The sequence below is a fragment of the Saccostrea echinata genome, unplaced genomic scaffold, assembly GCF_033153115.1.
Source record: "Saccostrea echinata isolate AGI-Se365-2 ecotype Australia unplaced genomic scaffold, CSIRO_AGI_Sech_v1 ptg000005l, whole genome shotgun sequence".
NCBI lineage: Eukaryota > Metazoa > Mollusca > Bivalvia > Ostreida > Ostreidae > Saccostrea > Saccostrea echinata.
This window is the reverse complement of record NW_026889754.1, coordinates 11,593,144-11,613,683: the sequence shown is the minus strand read 5'-3', so window position 1 is coordinate 11,613,683 and position 20,540 is coordinate 11,593,144. Positions and strand designations below refer to the sequence as shown.

The window sequence follows — 20,540 nt, the reverse complement described above, 5'->3', positions numbered from 1 at the left end:
TGCCGGAATTAACTTCAGATAAAGACCCAGCAACCCTGAAAATTTGAAAGAAATTGAATGACCCATCTCCGAGAAATCTTCTGCACAAAATTTGTAAAGAAAAAAAAAAGAATAATAAAAGTGAAAAAGAAACAATAGAATAATAGAAGGGTCTTCCGCTGAAGACGGAAGACCCTAAATATCAGATGTAATCCTAATCTTTGAAATAAGGACATTGAACAACATTCCAATCTCTTTGGAAAGAAAAGGCTATTTCCCTTCAGAAGGAATTCATGCAAGAATAAATTAAAATCCTGGAGGACAAAATCGAGGAAACAAATGACCAATTAAGAGAAATCAGAGTGGGGCTCTTCAAAAAATCGGAACAGCTACCTCTTTCTCAGGATTAATCCGAAACGAGCTTCATACTCGCATGAATGCCAGCAAAGAGAGATTTGATAAAGAACTTTTGCAATTTTGCACAGCTATAAGATCCAAACCAAAACAGGGGACTGGAAAGTACAAATCTACTACCTCATACAGGGGAGGCAAACGGCATAAATGGCGGAATTTTCGCCTTAATAAGTGACTATATTGTCCAATTATAAAAGAGCAAGAGTCAAAACTACGATAATGTGCCTTAGCTAAAAAATTAATGAGGTTTTCAATATAGATAGTGTAGTCTTTTAGCTTTTCTTTCCTGTTTTCTTTTTAATGTATCTGTAACTCTCTCACAAGAGGAGATTTTACATTATGGCATTTTTTAAATTAAAATTTGTGTGATGAATTATTTATAACGTAACGGCATTATACTACGACCTGGAGAATTATACATTGTGTAAAAATTAATTATATGAATAAAAGTAAATCTACACATTGTATGTAAACACGAAATGCTGGTACACTTACAACTGTACGTATGCAAATGTTATGATTTACTTCGGATGGCAACAGGCTTACTGATTAGTTGATGCGCTGATTGGTCTACGCGTTAACTTGATTGACAGTTCTGTTATATAATACCGAACGCTGGGTGTGCTTCTGAAATCCGGGTTCGCTATCAGCGTTCGGTCTGGGTTCGCTGCGGTTTCCCTTTGGGGTCGCTCGGGGTCAGTCCTAGCAGAACCAGAGCGAACACGGAAAGCAAACCCAGGGTTCGGTTGGGGTCCGCTTTCTGTTAAGTTGTGTCTGGTATAAAATATACTTTGCTTTACTATAGTGAAAACGTTGATTTACTATATTGAACTATAGTAAAGTATAGTTATCTATAGTAAACTATAGTACTATAGAATTTTTTCATCAATGCTTAAATTACTGAAGTAGGGAAACAATTTGGAAATTTGGAATTTGTTTTTACAAAACAATAAATGTCATGCAATTATTTTATGTATAACAAATGTGCCTGAAAGATAAGGAAAATATTATTCAGTCTTTCAAAGATTTAAATTTTTTCTCCTTGTATAGTGATTCTGTAACATAATTAACATGAATGAAAGAATGAAAATTTAATTAACATGAATGAAAGAATGAAAATTAACTTAATATTTAGATTTTATTTTTGTTTTCATTTGAAATGAAGTAGGTGTAATTATTTTAAATAATTATATAATGTCATTGAAATAGTAATCATATACAAAGCTATATTAATTTTTTCTTCAGGACACGTTAATGATAAATAAATCAATGATTTTTATTGTAATAAATATTAAATTAAAATTATTTTTTGTTTTCTTTTCTTTGACTCGGTAAATAATATACATATGTAAATTATTACACATGAAAGAAAGAAAAACGGTAATCTACATTTTCAGTAGAATAAAAATGCTTTCATTATAAACTTCAAAGGAAGCAATATTTTTTTATGAGAATGAATTTTGTTGCCATAGAACTAATGTTGTATGATAAAATTTTGTAAGTAAATAAAATTGTTGAAAATAAATTTTTAACTCAATTTTTCTACCACGTGCACCTACAAAGCCGTATCGCGAATGAAAAAAAAAGTACAGAACATACTTCTTGTACCTTTTTTCCTGCTCAATTTATTTCACAATATTTTTTCCATGAAAAATTAAGTTTTAAAATATCATACGCAATTTCAAGTCCAAAATAGGATTGATAAATTTCTGTTGAGATTGTCAATATAAAATAATTGACAATGTCCTCAACTACCGTGTAAGACTACATGTATTCCTGTCAAAAGAAATCGACTCAACTACTCCTTCAAAATTTTCCTCCTTTAACTCTACTTCTTCCACCATCTGTAAATAATTTGTGTGTGTACATTAATTCATTGAAATTCCTTAATTTTTATTAAATATAACTTAGGTTTCCATAAATAAAATAATCATTAGTAATTTATTTAAACATGTTTATTTACCCTGAACGTTGTTGAAGGGGTAGAGCAATAAGCCCTCTGGCCGCGAAATTCATTCGCGGCCTTGAGGGCTATTATACCTTTCATGGCCCCGAGGGTCATGTTGGTCTGCTCTGACCTTTCTCCCCAAAGGGTCAGAAGGGCAGAGCGACCCTCCATTGTCAGTTGGATCTCTCTTCGAGACGTAGTGCTGATTTTTGCGAGCTCACCAATCTTTAAAAAAGTAATGTCTGCAATTTATATCGAATTTTAAAAATCTATTTTAGGAGAAATAGAAAAATCTATTGTTCTTTTATTCACACAATGTTTTACTCTCATATATAGCTAGAATTAAAGCTTTACAACCCCCATATACTTACTTTTTTAAAATTTTGCGAAAAACTCGAAAAATGGGAAAAGATTACAGACAGACAACGCCGGACAAAATGTTATCAGAAAAGCTCACGTGAACAATAAAATAATTAACAAGTTGAACATAGGTGTCATATCTATGACTAGACTAAAGAAATATGAGAACAAATAAATTAAATGTACATTCTTCATAGTAATATTTCTATTACTGTTAAAACACACCATTTTAAAGAAAAACCATCAAATTTCAAACTATAATGAAACATTGGAACCTTTGAAAAATATTAACAAAATATATATGACAAAAGAATTATAGAATTGCTGGGAGATAAAAATACATTTATTTTACTTTTTGGCAACTTAAAAAAACATCCCACTTTTCTCAATAGTAAGAAGAAGCTACCTGCACTATCAAAACATTTTCACCAATATCACAACAAACAATGCATATACCCAATACTGGTATTTTGTTAAAGCCAAGATCCAGGCAAAGTCAGTCTCTTTAACAGTTTATCAAAGCGCTCCATTTTTGCTGCATGTTGCTTTTTCACTTCCTCGATCATCTTATCACCTTGAGCTGTTAGTTTTTCAAAGACTTTGATAAAGTACCTTTTTTCAAGCTTGGTTTTTTAGAATCCAAATCCCTATGATCAGTCTGGCTATTTAAGGTTTTTCTCTCAGGGATGTTGATGGCAAACAGGACTCACTGGGACTTGCATCAGATTTTGGACTGTTCATTGTCCCTTTTGAGCTGTCGTACGTTATTGTTGCAGTTGTAGACGCCCTATTACCGTACAATGATTTGAACTCTTCGAAATATTTCCAAGTTGTCTTTTTGTTTCCAGTTTTTTGATTGTCATCAACAACTTTTTTATACGTTTTTTTTTTATTTTTCCACTTGTTTTTTTACTTGATTTATTGTAACAGGAATTTTGTGAGAGTTAAGGGTCTTTGTTATGTGTGCCCATAAAATGTCATGATTTTTGACATCTTGAAATTTGTCTTCACTCTCTGATCTTATCGATATTAGATCCTTCTCTTCATTGTCTCTCCAAATATGGATCTGCATAAAAATTTCAAGCTTATTACAAGAGAGACAATGAGAATTATTTACTTGAAAAATGTAGTATCCCATTTCATGTGTGTTATTGATGAATCATATTTACAATTGGTTGAGGAGAAAATGTGAATCATGATTTGAAAATTCACTTGCATCAACTTTCTATTCAATGTTGACAGTAAGCCAAAAAAATTTAGCACCTTTTCAGCTTCAGGTACTAGTGTGTTAGAATCCTTGTCTTCAGGGGAACAAACTGCATTGTTACCGTAACTGCTAGAATTGGGTTGCTCTTAGGAAATTGCAGCTTTATAGATTTCCTCCAATTTCAGCTGAAAATCCAAGTCGACAAGACCCCGTGACCCCCCTAGCTTCCTCACAGTCAAATCAAATTTACGAGTAAAAATATAGTAAGAATGTTCAGCTGCTTCTGAGACAATACAGACACTAGATTAAACAAGGTAAACTGAGGAATTTTCCAAACAAACAAACTTTAAAAGTAATGTACTTCCTCCCATATTCTTCGATTAATTATTTGTTTAAAATATGCGAAAGGTTCATCAGGCCTCTGGCAATGTCTGCGACACATTCTATACATGGAGGTTGTGTTACCAGGCTAACAGTAATGACTGGAGCATGCGACCTGATACAAACCTTGCTGCAACACCTCCCGCTGAGGACTCATCTGTGCACAAAGGTTAGACCTTGCTTTATCAATGTTTATTCACTTCTGTAAGTTGTATAAGACCCCTGAACGATAAATGTGAGAAAATGCTTACGCTATTAAATTCGACCTAGCTTTTATTTAATTTTCTACATTTTTTTATGCTACATGTATATGCCATATAGAAATATCCTTTTCTTATTTTACATATACATCTAGTTTCTGCACTTCTTGTTATCTGTTATTACTGTAACAATGTATGTTTCGTGTAAAACGGTCTTCGTTTATTACTCTGATTTAGGAGCTCGGCTCTCTGTACTTCTGAGTACTTTGATAGTTAATAAAGAGGCAGAATGTGAAGAAATATTCCTGACTTGCCTTCCTTCATTTTCCTTGTATTTCCTTCTAGTAATCTTGTAACACTTTTGTTAAAATCTTGTTACCTCCACATGCAGTGGTTATCGTGCAGCGGAAATGAATAAAGCTGTGTAGTTGCGGAGCCGGGACGATAATTTCATTGATGTCCGGTTTACATAACTGTCTATGAACGTCTATTCTAGTCAAAACAAAATCATCTTTGCCATTTTTCTATTGTTTTATTGCTATTTCGGTTGCGTATGTATAATTTACACGTTTTAAATATTACTTGGCATTTTTATACAAAATATGAGATAATAAAGGCGTAAGGAGTGTGTGTGTGTGTGTAGGAAGGGGGATGCAATTTCAAATCCAATGCTATACTTGGAATGTTGTTTTTATTCCCACAAATCTTAATGTATCGCAATTTATAATGAGCCAGAGGTGTAAAATATGTGTAATTCACAAGGTATTTCATGTTAGCCTTAAAGTTTCTTGGGAGATTATTGGATTTACATGGACGTTATCCTCGCATTAGTATGTTTGTCTGTCTGTCTGCCTTAATGTGTATACAAAGCAAACTTGCTTATTTGGTGTATGTATGGATGATACACCCATGCATTTAAGATGCATATGATAATACATTTGAAGGTTGTACACAATGGTTGTGGCCTTTACACAAGTTTCTTTGTTTCAGATCTGCATGAAATATGCCTGGTGTTTGCAGTTGTAAAAAACATAACAACAATGCCGTTGTATACAAAATTTCAAGTAAAAAATTTAAGAAATCTATAATTAACAAACACGATGAGGAAAAATTCTTGCATAAAAATCAACATATCTGTGCTTATCTTGTGCAAACTTTTGTTCAGAAAATTTAATGGACAACAACAATGATACAACAGTTGGAGAAATAATTCATTAAATAATTCAAGAAACTGTCTGATGTTTATGTTACAAAAAATGTACGTGCATTAGTGGAAAATGAGAAACACAATATACAGGATGACTGTCGTCAATTAAAGAGCAAGTATGAAAACAGAGTGCCTATCGGATGTAAACGCATAAAAGTGGTTGAATTGATTGTATTTTGTTTAACGTCCCTCTCGAGATTTTTTCACTCATATGGAGACGCCAACACTTGCCGGTGGAGAGCTGCAAATTTTGTCCTATACTCGGCACTTACGGCCATTGAGCAGTGAGGGATCTTTTTCGTGCCAGCACCTACTGCGACACAAGACCTCGGTTTATACGGTCTCCCACAGTGGGATTCGAACCCGCGACGTAAGGATCAACTCCTTACCTCGCGACTCTAGAGCAGACGCTCTAACCACTCCGCCACGCGTGCGACGAAAAGTGGTTGAAGGATAGAAACAGGTTTATTCTGTCGATTTTGTCTGCAATCGTGGGTAAAAACATTAAGGAACTTTCAAATAAAAAGAAATCCAATTTGATTTTTTGCTTAGAGCAAATATATTCCTTATTTAGAGAAAATTTGGTTTTGCCTTTCAGTTTCATTAAGAAATTATTATTTTACTACTTCTCTGGTAGTCGCAATGTATGTACACTGAATTCTGCCGCTGAACCTGCTGCTAGCTATCGCACTCTTCTGTCGTGGATAGGTGACCAAACTTGCGATCCAGTAATTGTAGATGACAGATCCGATGTGATTACCTATTTTGACAACAACCAGATTCTTGCACGAAGCATAAAGCCATCCTATCAGCAATTACAACTAGTGTTCATTTTTTCCCTCATACCTCATCCTTTCTGCAAGAGAATCCTGACCTATCTCCAAGAAAATGGCACAGAACTTTACTCTTATCTTCTCTCTTACTTAAATTTTCAGATCTATTTCGCTATCTTATTTCATAAAGACAAAACGTGGAAATCATGTTCTGTATACACCTCCCCCTTTTCAACATTAAAAAAACACCATTTTTGACTTCATTACTGTCATTACATTTATATCTTTATCATTTTTGACAAAAAATAAGATTTTGTTTTTAAATTTCCCTTGCTCATTTATTCATTTTAACCATATTATCTCTTCATTTCTCAAATTCGATTATTGCCTTTTCTGTACTTCCATGGATTTTTCACTGAAAAACGCGGAGTCGACCCACTCGGAGCTCCTCGGGTAGCTCGTACCTCGCACACTAACCTCGGACGTCAACGGTGTTCTGCCATATTGCTGATACAGTCATTTGATCTATTTGAAATTCATTCAAATGTTAAACCTTTGAATTCCGAGTTACTTTGGGGCACGCCCAACATTATGTTTTGCTTTCACAGACTGCTAACATAAGGTTGTAATCAAAACCAATAAAGAAGGAAGAATTAGACAATCGAATTGATGCATATTCCTCCACCAATCACATCCGAGGTTTGAATGGAGCGAAGCGGAGTCAGCCGAGGATTGCCGATTGGATTCGACCTGCTCCGCATATTGCCTTTAGATTTAAAACATTTCCGGTTACAACATTTCACGGGATCACGGAGATGAGGAATGGTAGTTTTCTTACTTTTTTTTTTATTGTTATAACACTTTCATAGGTATATGTATACCACATAAATTTCATCACATGGTACAAGTTAACATCCGATTACACATATTCTGTCTTGTCTTAATCATATTTACACAGATCTACTTTAATACACTATGAAAGTTGTTTAGAGAGAAAAAAAACAAAAAAGGGGGGGTCAGGAAAAGAAAAAAATATTCTATATAGGTAATAGGAAGTATATATATCTGTATTAATTACAGTGCATCACAAATATTTTGCCAATGCCTTTCATATTCCTCATATCTACAACTTTTAAACAACAAAACTTTTTCAATAAAATTTCTATCTGTGATCCCCTTTAGTACAGCGTCAACATTTATTTTTGGGACCTTCTTATATTTACTAGCAAAAATAAATTGTTTTACAATAAGTATTAAAAGATTCTGAAATTTATAAACATTCATATTTTCAAATTTACCAAATAGTATTGCTTGTCTATCAAAACTACAATGGATGTTAAACTTATTGAAAATCCATTCTTCAATGGTACACCAGAGTTCTTTTACATAAAAACATTCTACAAATAAATAATCGATTGTGTCTATGTCACTTCTGCAGAAAGTACATGCTGGAGAATCAATCAATTTAAGTATAAATAGATAATAATTAGTTGAGATGATTCTATGTAATAGTTGAAATTGTAGCCATTGAAATTTAGATTCTTTTGATATTTTAAAAGGAAGTTCAAATATTTTATTCCAGTCTGCTTCACAAAGGGAAACACTCTTTTCTTTCCATTTTTTGAGCGAGTTGACTGGCTCTTTCTTTTTACTTATAAATATATTGTACATGTCCTTACAACCTTTATCATGTTTATAATGCACATAAATGGAATTTGGAATATGTGGTCCAATTGACTTTATATTTTTAATTTCATTATTACATGTATTTATATTTTTCAGTCTATCTAACACTGCAGTCCTAAGACCATTATAATCTAGGTTGTTGTTCTTATTATGATCCATAAATATTTTAAAAGTGTGTATGAAAATATTGCTGACCCCATACAAGACAGAAACAAAAAGATAAATAAAAGATAACAACAAGAAGTCTGTGAGACAATGCTCACTAATAATACCCCCGCTCTGATGTGAATACACAAGTTCGGTTATGGACACACACAGTGATAATCAGGAAATTGACATCGGATTTGTAAAAACTGAATCCCAACATATGGCATGCCTAAACAAAGATTGTGCTAAAATTTCAAGCATCTGCGATGAGTAGTTGCTGAGAAAACTACAACTAAAATTTGCTACGTATGGTACGGACAGACGCACGGATAAACAGGAAGTTGACATCGGATTTGTTCAAAAAATAAATCCCATTATATGGCATGCCTAAACAAAGAGTGTGTTAAAATTTCAAGCACCTGTGATGAGTAGTTGCTGAGAAAACTGCGACCAAAGTTTGTTATGTGTGGTACGGACAGATGCACGGATAAACAGGAAGTTGACATCCGATTTGTACAAAAATGAATCCCACCATATGGCATGCCTAAACAAAGAGTGTGTTAAAATTTCAAGCACCTGTAATGAGTAGTTGCTGAGAAAACTGCGACCAAAGTTTGTGATGTCTGGTACAGACAGACGCACAAATAAACAGGAAGTTGACATCCGATTTGTACAAAAATGAATCCCACCATATGGCATGCCTAAACAAAGAGTGTGTTAAAATTTCAAGCACCTGTGATGAGTAGTTGCTGAGAAAACTGCGACCAAAGTTTGTTATGTGTGGTACGGACAGACGCACGGATAAACAGGAAGTTGACATCGGATTTGTACAAAAATGAATCCCACCATATGGCATGCCTAAACAAAGAGTGTGTTAAAATTTCAAGCAACTGTGATGAGTAGTTGCTGAGAAAACTGCGACCAAAGTTTGTTATGTGTGGTACGGACAGACGCACGGATAAACAGGAAGTTGACATCGGATTTGTACAAAAATGAATCCCACCATATGGCATGCCTAAACAAAGAGTGTGTTAAAATTTCAAGCAACTGTGATGAGTAGTTGCTGAGAAAACTGCGACCAAAGTTTGTTATGTGTGGTACGGACAGACGCACGGATAAACAGGAAGTTGACATCGGATTCGGATTTGTACAAAAATGAATCCCACCATATGGCATGCCTTAAGAAAGAGTGTGTTAAAATTTCAAGCACCTGTAATGAGTAGTTGCTGAGAAAACTGCGACCAAAGTTTGTTATGTGTGGTACGGACAGACGCACGGATAAACAGGAAGTTGACATCGGATTCGGATTTGTACAAAAATGAATCCCACCATATGGCATGCCTAAAGAAAGAGTGTGTTAAAATTTCAAGCACCTGTAATGAGTAGTTGCTGAGAAAACTGCGACCAAAGTTTGTGATGTGTGGTACAGACAGACGCACAGATAAACAGGAAGTTGACATCCGATTTGTACAAAAATGAATCCCACCATATGGCATGCCTAAACAAAGAGTGTGTTAAAATTTCAAGCATCTGCAATGAGTAGTTCCTGAGAAAACTGCGACCAAAATTTGTTACGGACAGACGGACAGACAGACAGACAGACACACAAGGGTAAAACAGTATACCCCCCTCTCCTTCGGAGCGGGGGTATAAAAATGTATATACAAAACTATGTGAATTGTCTGGGAAAACATGCCTTGTTGTTTTTGAGAGTAGAAAGTTTATACCAAAACATATAATTGATATTACTAAAGAGTTAACACTTAACACCTTTAAAAAGAATGAGAGTGGGTTTACAGGTGTAGGAAATACAGTATATAGAGTCTTTTCTATTTGTAGAAAAATATGTGAATTCACCCAGCAAGTTGTGAATAAAAAATTTGTCCATTTTTTTTAATTCTCTTTCAAGGGAAACCTGTGGTGTATTGTAATCACAACTTGTTTATCTTTTTTAATAATTAGGTTATGTATCTATATGAAACAAACGAGACAATGCATACAGATCCCTCCGTGTTATGTGACATGTTGAGGAAAAAAACAACTTACATACTGCGTACAGTTTGAGCCAATATTATCGGGAAAAGCGAGCAGCAAGAACAGGAAATAGTATGTTTCAAAAATTACCGGAATATTATAGGTTGGAAAAAAGAATTCCGGAATACTAGAAAATCGGTAAACACACATTTTACCTTTTAAATATAGTTAACCTGTAAGATACATTTAGATAAAGACAAGAACTCGATATTAAGCAGATCTAAAATCATACATAACACTGGGTTTATTTTTCATGGTGTCAAACTGAAGTTGGTAAATTTTTTTACCGCACTGAGGCCTACTTTTTTCTTACTTTCTTACTTACGTTTTTCTTACTTTTTATAAAGGTTATTTGGAATTATTTCATCTTAACTGACCAGAAAGAATCTAGTGATACATTTAGTTTGTTTATTGTTTAACGTCCCTCTCGAGAATTTTTTACTCGTATGGAGACGCCATCTCTTGCCGGTGGAGAGCTGCAAATTTCTGATCTATACTCGGCACTTAGGGCCATTGGGCAGTGATGGATCTTTTTCGTGCCAGCACCTACTGCGACACGGGACCTCGGTTTATACGGTCTCATCCGAAGGACCGGTCTCCACGTCCCACAGTGAGTGATCCATTTAGTATCCACTTTCACGATTTCGTATATATCAACGCGGCATTATTAAACATTATACTTTTGCACTTAAACACACACATATGTAACATAAAAAAATCAACTACTCACCATAATGCGACAACTTCCTAATAAAATTCACACCGTAAAAACCGCACGTGATTTACGCACATAGGTTGATTTAACAATTAGTGATAGGTTTAAATACCTATATAGCTTAATTTAGCTATATAGGTTGATCTAGTGATTTTCCTGGACCTGACTACTAACATGACTTACTTTCTGTCCGATTTTTAATATGAATTCTTAATTTCAATTTCGTTTTGAGTAACATCCAAATGGAAATGTTCGGTTTATACGTTAATATCGAAGTTTGAATTCACCAAAGGAGAGTCTAATATTCTGCACGCGCGGATGTAGAAGGGGGTCGAGGGGGTCAGGAGTCATAAAAAGTATATAATAAAGCAAATAAAAAATGACTTTGGACCCCCCCCCCCTTAGAAAACGTGGACCCCACCATCACCACGACGAAATAGGTGTTTTTCACGTTTGGAAGTGGACTTTACCTTTTTTTTTGCTCTTACTTTATTACATTTGGGATGGGAATTTAGGGGAGGGGGGGTTGTCAAGAAATTTTTGGGTAGGATTTTTTGGACTGGGATGGACCCCCCTCCCCCCCCCCCCCCCCGAAAAAATTCCTGGATCCGCGCCTGATTATGTTCTTAATTTAATACTGACCGTATATTACCTTTACATCATATCTCTTGTGAAGAAATAAGCACACGTTTCTCCACGCGAGTTGATGCATAGGCTACAGGTCTCACAAGAACTACAGAATACTTCTAGGTACCACAATTTGATGAAGATTGAACCACTCTTGAACAGAAACCGGCATACAGTATAATTGAGTAGTTTTATGTCCGAGTTTCAAAACTCCTTTGTAAATTTGGAAATTAAGTCATTCCTCAAATTACTCGTGTATACCAGTGGCTTTCTGTTAGTAAAAGCAGCATTTACTAAGGCTTGTTCCCGAATAGTCTGTGAATTTTCTGACCTCCAATATTGCCAGATTAATTTCTGTAGCCATCGAAATTTATATCCGTATAAAAAGTCATATTCACATCGATTCTAAAATTGTAATCTGAAGATTCAAAATTTCAACGTTTTATAATCAATGAGATTGACTATAAAATAGAAATGAAATAACAAAATAGCCTGGTATCTTATGGATTCGAGGTACTTACCGATTCTTAAATAAAAAGCAATATATGATATTATCATATCAGTTATCATAACTGTCTTAAATGGCCCCTTTAATTGACTTCTTAAGTTAACAGTGTATATAGAAGCTATTCAGTCAATTTGGGCTATGGTTCGCACTTACTTACCAATATTAAACCTATTGTTGGAGTGTGTTATCGTCCACCCATCCAAACTTTTTTAACGACCACTGGGAAGAAGATCTACATACAGACTGTGAAACAATCATTTTGGAGGACTTTACACCCAAAAAAAAAGCAACCCTATATACAAATCATATATGAACATCTTAAATTTATTTAGTTTTTACCACAGTATTCTTGACCCATTGCCCGCGTGGAGCAGTGGTTAGAGCGTTCGCTCTAGAGTCGCGGAGTAAGGAGTCGATCCTTACGTCGCGGGTTCGAATCCCACTGTGGGACGTGGAGACCGGTCCTTCGGACGAGACGGTATAAACCGAGGTCCCGTGTCGCAGTACGTGCTGGCACGAAAAAGATCCCTCACTGCTCAATGTCCCTAAGTGCCGAGTATAGGTCAAAATTTGTAGTCCTCCACCGGCAAGTGGTGGTGTCTCCATATGAGTGAAAAATTCTCGAGAGTGACGTTAAACAACAAACAAACAAATCAAAAAAAGTATTCTTGACCCAACAAGAGTTACTTGTGATACAGTGTCAATTATTGACCACATTTTATGTAATTCTAAAGAAAATATTGTTAATTCTGGTGTTATTACCCCTTGTATAAGTGATCACTATTGGACATTTTGTATTATAAAACTCTCAAGGGACCATTTTAAAAGTCATTATATTATCAAGATTAGAAGCTTAAAGAATTATTCCATCGAATCTCTATAGTTTCGTTTATCTAATGTACACTGGAATGATATCTAACCAACGTAAAGTTAAAGATTTCTATTCGAGTCCATATCATATTAGTCTGCATCATGGATGTCGATGGGAATGTATAATTTATTGATACAAGTGGACACTGTAGAGAAATTATGCTCAGTAATCTGGATTGCTGGGTTTATGTTGTATCCGAGGACAGGTAGTACCGGACTACCTGTAGCAAAGCTAAGCATCTCTCTTAAAGTAACTATACCCCGTCTTCCAGCTGTAATAATGAGCTTCTTTTGTATAAAGCTGTTGCTGTAAAATAATGCTATGTAAGCGATCAGCAATACATGTAAAATAGATTTCAGATTTCAAGTACATCTCTCGTATACCGCAGGGAAAGCGGTACGCCGCTTCTTCCCGTGTTCGGGCATTAGATCCCTCTTTAGCGAAGCACATATTAAATATCGATAAAAACATTTAATTTTTAGGTCACCTGAGTCACTCGGGTGACCTATTGCGTTCTCGTCCGTCGGCGTGCGTCGTGTGTTAACATTCGAACATTTTTAGCTTCTTCTCTGAAACCGCATAACCAATTTCAACCAAATGTGGCAAATAGCATCTATGGGTGATGGGGAACAGTAATTGTGAATTTCATGGTCCCTGCCCCCATGGGGCCTGAGGGGTGGGGCTAAAACTAATGCAATCTTTAAAAAATCTTCTTCTTTACTCCTGGACATCAAGCATTCAAACTGTTGGCATCATTGTAATCTACCAAAATTGTGAAATTCATGGCCCCAGGGTCAGGGGTTCTGGTGCTAGGGTGGGGCTATAGATCATATAGTGAAAGTGCATTATTTCTTTGAAAATCTTCTCTGCTCCTGAGTTTTAAAAAAAACTAAGTACATAGTTATGAAGAGCAAGAGTGTCTCTTCCAAAATTGTGAAATTCATGGCCCCAGGGTCAGGGACTCTTGTGTTAGGGCTGGGCTCTATTGAGTGTATAGTGAAAATGCTTCAATTCTTTGAAAATCTTCTTTGCTTCTAGGTATTAAATAAAGTAACTAAGTACATAGTTATGATGAGCAAGAGTGCCTCTTCCAAAGTTGTGAATTTCATGGCCCAAGGTCAGGGGCCCAAGGTCAGGGGTTCTGGTGTTAGGGCGGGGCTCTATTGACTATATAGTAAAAATGCATTAATTCTTTTAAAATCTTCTTCTCTGCTCCTGGGTACTAAATAAAGAAACTATATATATATATATATATATATATATATATATATATAATTAAATCTTAATGCCAAAAGCTGCCATGTGGAGGCATCAGTGTTTCACAAGCACGTTTTATTTTGAAAAAAGGTGAAAATAAATAACTTCAGTTCTACATTCTTGCATGGCAGGAGCTTTTTCAGCATTGACTCAATGGTTTTCTCTTCAGTGACTTTAAAATACTCCAATTTTAAATCTAATAAAGCATATTGACAAGAAATGGTACATTAGTGTATTCAAAAGACTTTTACTCTACAAAATATTGAGAGTTTGGGAGTAGCTTCAAACCTCTGCCTAATCATCTGTTGCCCCTCTCCCTTTCTTCAATTTTAAATCTTAGAACTGCCACTGATCTATGCATTTTCTTACAAATTCCTTAAAAATACATACAAAATTAAGACTACATATAACCAAATGAATTTTATTTGTTGCGATAAATGCATCATAATAAACATGTTCAAGTGTTCAGAAGACTGGCCCTGATACATCACAAATATCCTTATGATAAACAGTGCATAATTTACAGTCTAGTGGCAAATATGTTCCCAATACACAACCTTAGGTTTTTTCTATGATCAAAAAGTCCATATTGAAAGAAGTCATTGAAAATAAATGAGTAGCAATGCAAAACAAAAAAAACAAAACAAAAAAAAATATATATACAATTCAGATATACCTCATTTGGATCAAAATGTTTCAAAAATACATAGAAATATTTGTCTCGTATATGGAATGTCATTTACAGAGATTGCCAGAAGTTTTTATTCAAATCTGGACTTTTTCTGAAGTTCAATCTCTGCTGTTGGTGGTGGCGACTCTGGGGCGAAAACCCGAGAAATTCTCCTGGGGTCTCTCTCTACGAGTTCAGCAGGACGATGCATGCCTTCATCCAACTCGAAACGCATTCATAGAACTTTGAAAAAAATGTCATTGATATGACTGTGAGTCTTCTTCACGTTCCGCTCAAAAACTGTTTAACTACCTGACTTCTTTGAATACGTTCTGAAATACCTGAATTAGAATGCAACTAGAATGTAATCATGAGCTATTAACCAAATTTGAGCAGCAATATTCTAACGGAAAATAAATATTTACCTAGAAGCACCATCTTCATGCATGGGTTACTTCGGGCAAATCAACTGCATAATTGTAGTCCAACGCTGCCAAAATATTCCTGGCTCGGTACACTGGGGGTGAGTAAGAAATTCCCTTGGATGCATACATGAGGATGTGATTATTGAAAATCTCCAACTTTGCTGTACTCCTTTAAAAGAAGAATATGGATCATTAATTTGGCAGTTGAAGGATATGCAGTTTGTAAAACTTCTTTCAATTGAATATATTTATACCTAGAATTAAGGTAATAGCGGTTGTTGTTCAATCGCATGTCTAGGACAATCTTGGTCAATGCATAGTGTGCAGGACTTACTTTCTCAATCCAGGGCTTGTCTCTGTCATCATTCAGTTCCTCATGGGAACAAACACCTGGTGCCATCCTTCCATAAGATAATGCCCATTCATGTTCATATCGGACATGATGGAGCACTCCGACCCATACATCTTGTAAGAACAGAAATTCCTCATATGTGCTTGCAACTTTGCAACAATGCCAAAAATGGTTCACCGTGTCGGTACTCCACTGCAAAAGTTCCTTGAAACTCTTTTTCTTGACTGGCCTACAATATTTTGAGTTTTGCGTAAGAAAAAAAAAATTATTATATTATATTATAATAAATACGCTTGAGCTAGCCCACAGTATATTTTGGCGGCCTGAAAAATGACAAACTCCACTTACTGATTAAGGATATTATGTGTTCTCCGATATATATTCGTTGGCTTCCCGTCTTTCTAGTTCAGGCCTCTTCTTTTCACGTTGAGAGTCTGTGAGAGATTCAGTCCGACCATGTTTTCTAGGATCTCCATCATCCGATTTGTTTACAATGCCACTGCGCATGCGAAAGCTCCGCATTCTCTTAATTTTTTTTTGTGTGACCTAACAAAAATTTATTTTTTAAATTTTGAGACCTTCAAAAAGAAATAGATTTTGAGGGTATAATTTAACGAAAGTTAAAACAATTTATGGACAATTATTTTCCAGAAACGAATATATTTTTTGTGATCAGGATCGGATTAAGCGGCTTTAAGGCTATTTAATTAGCACATTTATAAAGGTTTACAGTAGTTCAATGCCAGTGATAGTCTCCTCTTTTTCCCCCTGCTTTCCTTCATAAAGCAAGAAAATTACACGGATACGAATTGCACTCTCCGTCTTCTGAAATAGTCCTCTATGAAATTATTTAATATCTCCATCTGCTTATTTTGCTAAAGATTGGCATTCATAGCAGTCTTTAACGATCTCTCAGAATGCAGCTCCTCTTGGGGGGGGGGGGATATAATCTCTGTATCATTTTTCTTTTAAGCTTGTGACGTCTTCCAGAAAACATGAAAAGTGTGCTTTTTAATACTGATGTAAGCAAGAGTGATGATACTTTAGTTAACAATTAATAAAAATTAAATCATAAAGAATACATCTTATGAAATACATTTAATGAAAATTGGTTCAATTTAAATGAGAGAAAGACGGCGTAATTGCTAACCTTAATTCTCTTAAATTGAGTCCTCCACACCTGTGAGTGTTCCCTGGCTTCCTTGTTTTGGGGACTTGATACATGTAGCAGCTGTATCCGTGGCTGGAGCGTCCGGGAAAGCATCATTCGTACTATTTTTGGGGATACTGAGGAAAAACTGGGTAGGCATCTTTTTATGGGCACCGTTTGGTACCGAGTCCCTTCGTTTTAGGGTGGAGGGTGTTGATGTGCTCATAATAACTGTAGGTGTTAAGTATTTTTGAAACAGCACGCTTTCGTTCTCTATGTCTTCAAAGTCGAGGCTAGGAACCAGTTGTGGTGGAGAGTTACTGAAAATTTAAACAGTATACAAAATTGCATTTATTTTCGTTTATATTTTATTCAGATTAATTATAGTTTATGTTTCTGCAATTTTTATACGCCCGTCTTTAGACGGGACGTATTATGTTATGGCGTTCATGTCTGTCCGTCTGACTGTCTGTTAGCTTTTCTCTTGTCCGGCTCATAACTTTAATACTATTAGGCCTAGGATTATCAAACTTTGTCAGCTGATACTTCTTGGGTAGAAGGTGTGTCGCGCACTAAAAGTAGGTCGTTCTGACCTTTAATTAAGATGCTATGACCTAATATGGAAAAATCCTGTCTGGATCATAACTAGAAAACTATTAGACTTAGAATCATCAAACTTGGCCAGTTTATGCATCTTAGGTAGAAGGTGTGTCGCGACCTATTTCAAGGTCACTGTGACCTTTAATTTAAGTGAAATTTAAAAAAAAAACTGCCTTTTTACTATTAAATTACACAATCCCAAAAAATGTAAAAGTGTTGCAGTATCCTTATTAAAAAAATGTTAAAATCAAGAAATACTTATTTTTTTCATTATATACTTTACAGCAATCTATAACAAATATAATGTTACAAGAGAAATTCCACCTCTCCCATGGGTGTAATTATCAAGCACTGGTCAAGGAGAATTTTGATAACAGAAAATTGCATGTCAAATTAGAGAGAAATTAATGAGTTTAGTGTGAGGAGCTAACTGGTAGAGCATCTCTGATCAAGCAGGTGTTATCTATATCTCTTGGGAATTGGGCAGAGGAATCAGCCATGTTGGATTAAATAGTTTTTATGGGCTAGCCTAACTTTTAAAATGAATTTAGTGAAAAGTAATTAAAACTAATTTGATATTGTATAATAAACTCATTTGATATCGTATCATAAACTAATTAATTAAAACTAATTATAATCGGGGGGGGGGGGGGGTATGATATTGGAATTTGAATTAGCATGCCCATTGTCCATATGAATTGCAGCTTAAAACCACTCTGACATTGAATCTAAAAAATAAAAAAAACAAGTATTTTAAAAAAAAGTTTTAATTATGGTAGATAGTCCCTACAAATCTAAGAGTCAAGCAGAAACCTTATTAAAAAATGTTGCATCAAGATTACAATTTTTTTTTCTTTTTATAAATCTTTGTAACAAATTGAAAAAAAAATCTTCGTTTTCAAATTTAAATTCAGAATGACATAAATATGCATTTTAATTGCAATACAAAGCAGATAGCGCAGATCCATTCATCCCCTTGGGAGTAATGAGTGGACATGCATCCAGTTAAAGATTAATTAATGAGTTCAGTGTAGGAAGGCTAGCTGTCTCAATCATTTCAGTTAGAGGATCTCTGATCAAGCAGCTCTTATCTGTATCCTTTGGGAATTAGACAGAAGAACTGCTGGTCAGTTTATAGCATATGCCATTTGATGGCTAGTCTTTTATTTTAAAATTAAATTGGTATAGATTAAGTTGTTAAGACTAAATTGATATTGTTTAATATGATGTTCTTATTTAATTTTTTGAAAATATCAACTAGTAAATTTCAGAGCATCATGTCGCACAAATATGAAAGATGTGGGGGGGGGGGGTGCAGATGGGCATTTGTCAAGCTCCGACACTACCAGTTGAGGATCTATAATGTAATATTTGTTATAATGCCTACACCACAGGGAATGTATAAACAAAAATTATAAGAAATGGAAAAATCTTGGAAATCCTTGTACATGTATCAAGGTTGACTTGATTTTCTTGCACTCTAAACTGTTTGTGATAATTGAACAATATTTGACGGGCGTATCATGCTGTGGCGGGGCACTTTATTATCATAGTAAAAATGGTCTACATTCTGTACTGATTTTGTTTCCTTATACTTTTCTTACAATATGTATATGATATATACATGTCCTTTTTTGTTTATTCTGATGCAAAGATATATAAGCGAGATTCATTTTACATAACTCACGAAGATCTTTAGTTTTTGTAATGATTGTTAGACATGAGTCACAAATATAAGATATAATTCACTGAATGTTAGATCAGTTGAGAATCAAGAAGTCTGATTTCTTTTTGAAATATTTTTTATGTTTATGTCTAAATTATTTTATTTTACTTTTCTGAAAAATGAGCTTCATAGGTTGTATATGACTTAATTGAGCAAGTCATTTTCTTCATATCGCATACATGCAACATTAGTACACTATAGTAATTTTTAATTTTTCTCTTGATCCGTTTTCTTCGTGAGAATCTAGGAGGTCTAATTTTAGCTCTCTTTTTTTCTCATTGATTTCATTGCATTAAGAAGTGTCGACTGTATTTCAGTTTGTTCTGATACGTCTTCTTTATTATTTCCAGATGTATACTTGTATTTTTACATAAATTCAAAGTCATATTTTCTGTGTATATATCCAAGAGGCCTTTCTGAAAAACGTCGTCACTATTTACATCTTATTGTTCTTAGTACTAAAGACTTCAAAATGTATGTGAGTAAAGTCATTAGGTTTAAGCGGCTCATAGGAAGGATTGTAGACCTGAAATTTGATCAGCACTAAAGTTCGCTACAGCACATGTGAATCCGAAATAGACGTTTGGACAACTATCCAACCATTCGTTGACTCTCTGGAGCGCCTATGAAGCAGAGAAGATTTATAGGTTGGTTTGGATCACACATTTTCCTCAGTAATTGAATACAGCGTGCGTATCTATCCATTCCCATCCTGTAAGTGGCAATTCCAGGCAAGTGAAGGACAAGGACTTTATCCTTACGATTTAAATTAAGCACTTGGCGGGAAACATCGTCTTGATGTCTCCACAGCTTCTTAGGGATCGCCTATCCCGATCTCACCTAATGCCACAACATATGAATTGTCTAACAAGTTTTGCTGCTTACGATCTTAAAATCTGCACTGTTTTTCATATGGAGGAACTTATCTGGTGTCAATTCATCAACATAATTGAGGAGAACTCCTACAGCCATCCTCCAAGGAACACACTGTGTATAGCATATGGATGATGACGATTCTATGACTAAAAATTAATGGAACTGCATATCTAACCAATTTTCATGTATTTTTGTCTTGAATTGTTGATAAAAGGTTTTAGACGAGATATTTACCTGTTTAGTAGAGCAGGGCTTAAATTGACAGCAGGGATTCAACTGTTTGTGCCTCCTCTTCGTCTGCATTGGCAGCTTTTGCACTTTCCTCTTTTTTCACAAGGACAACTTTTCTGATATACATGTATTATTTAAAATGTACAATAACAATCACTTTTTTATTAAATCATCTGAACTAAAAGTTCAGATAAGC

At 34.9% G+C, this 20,540-nt stretch overlaps 1 pseudogene; it reads right to left on the bottom strand.

Moving 5' to 3' along the window:
- Positions 1-3,174: 3,174 nt before the first annotated feature.
- LOC133179881 (uncharacterized) lies at positions 3,175-17,137 on the bottom strand (annotated as a pseudogene).
- Between the last annotated feature and the right edge of the window lie 3,403 nt (positions 17,138-20,540).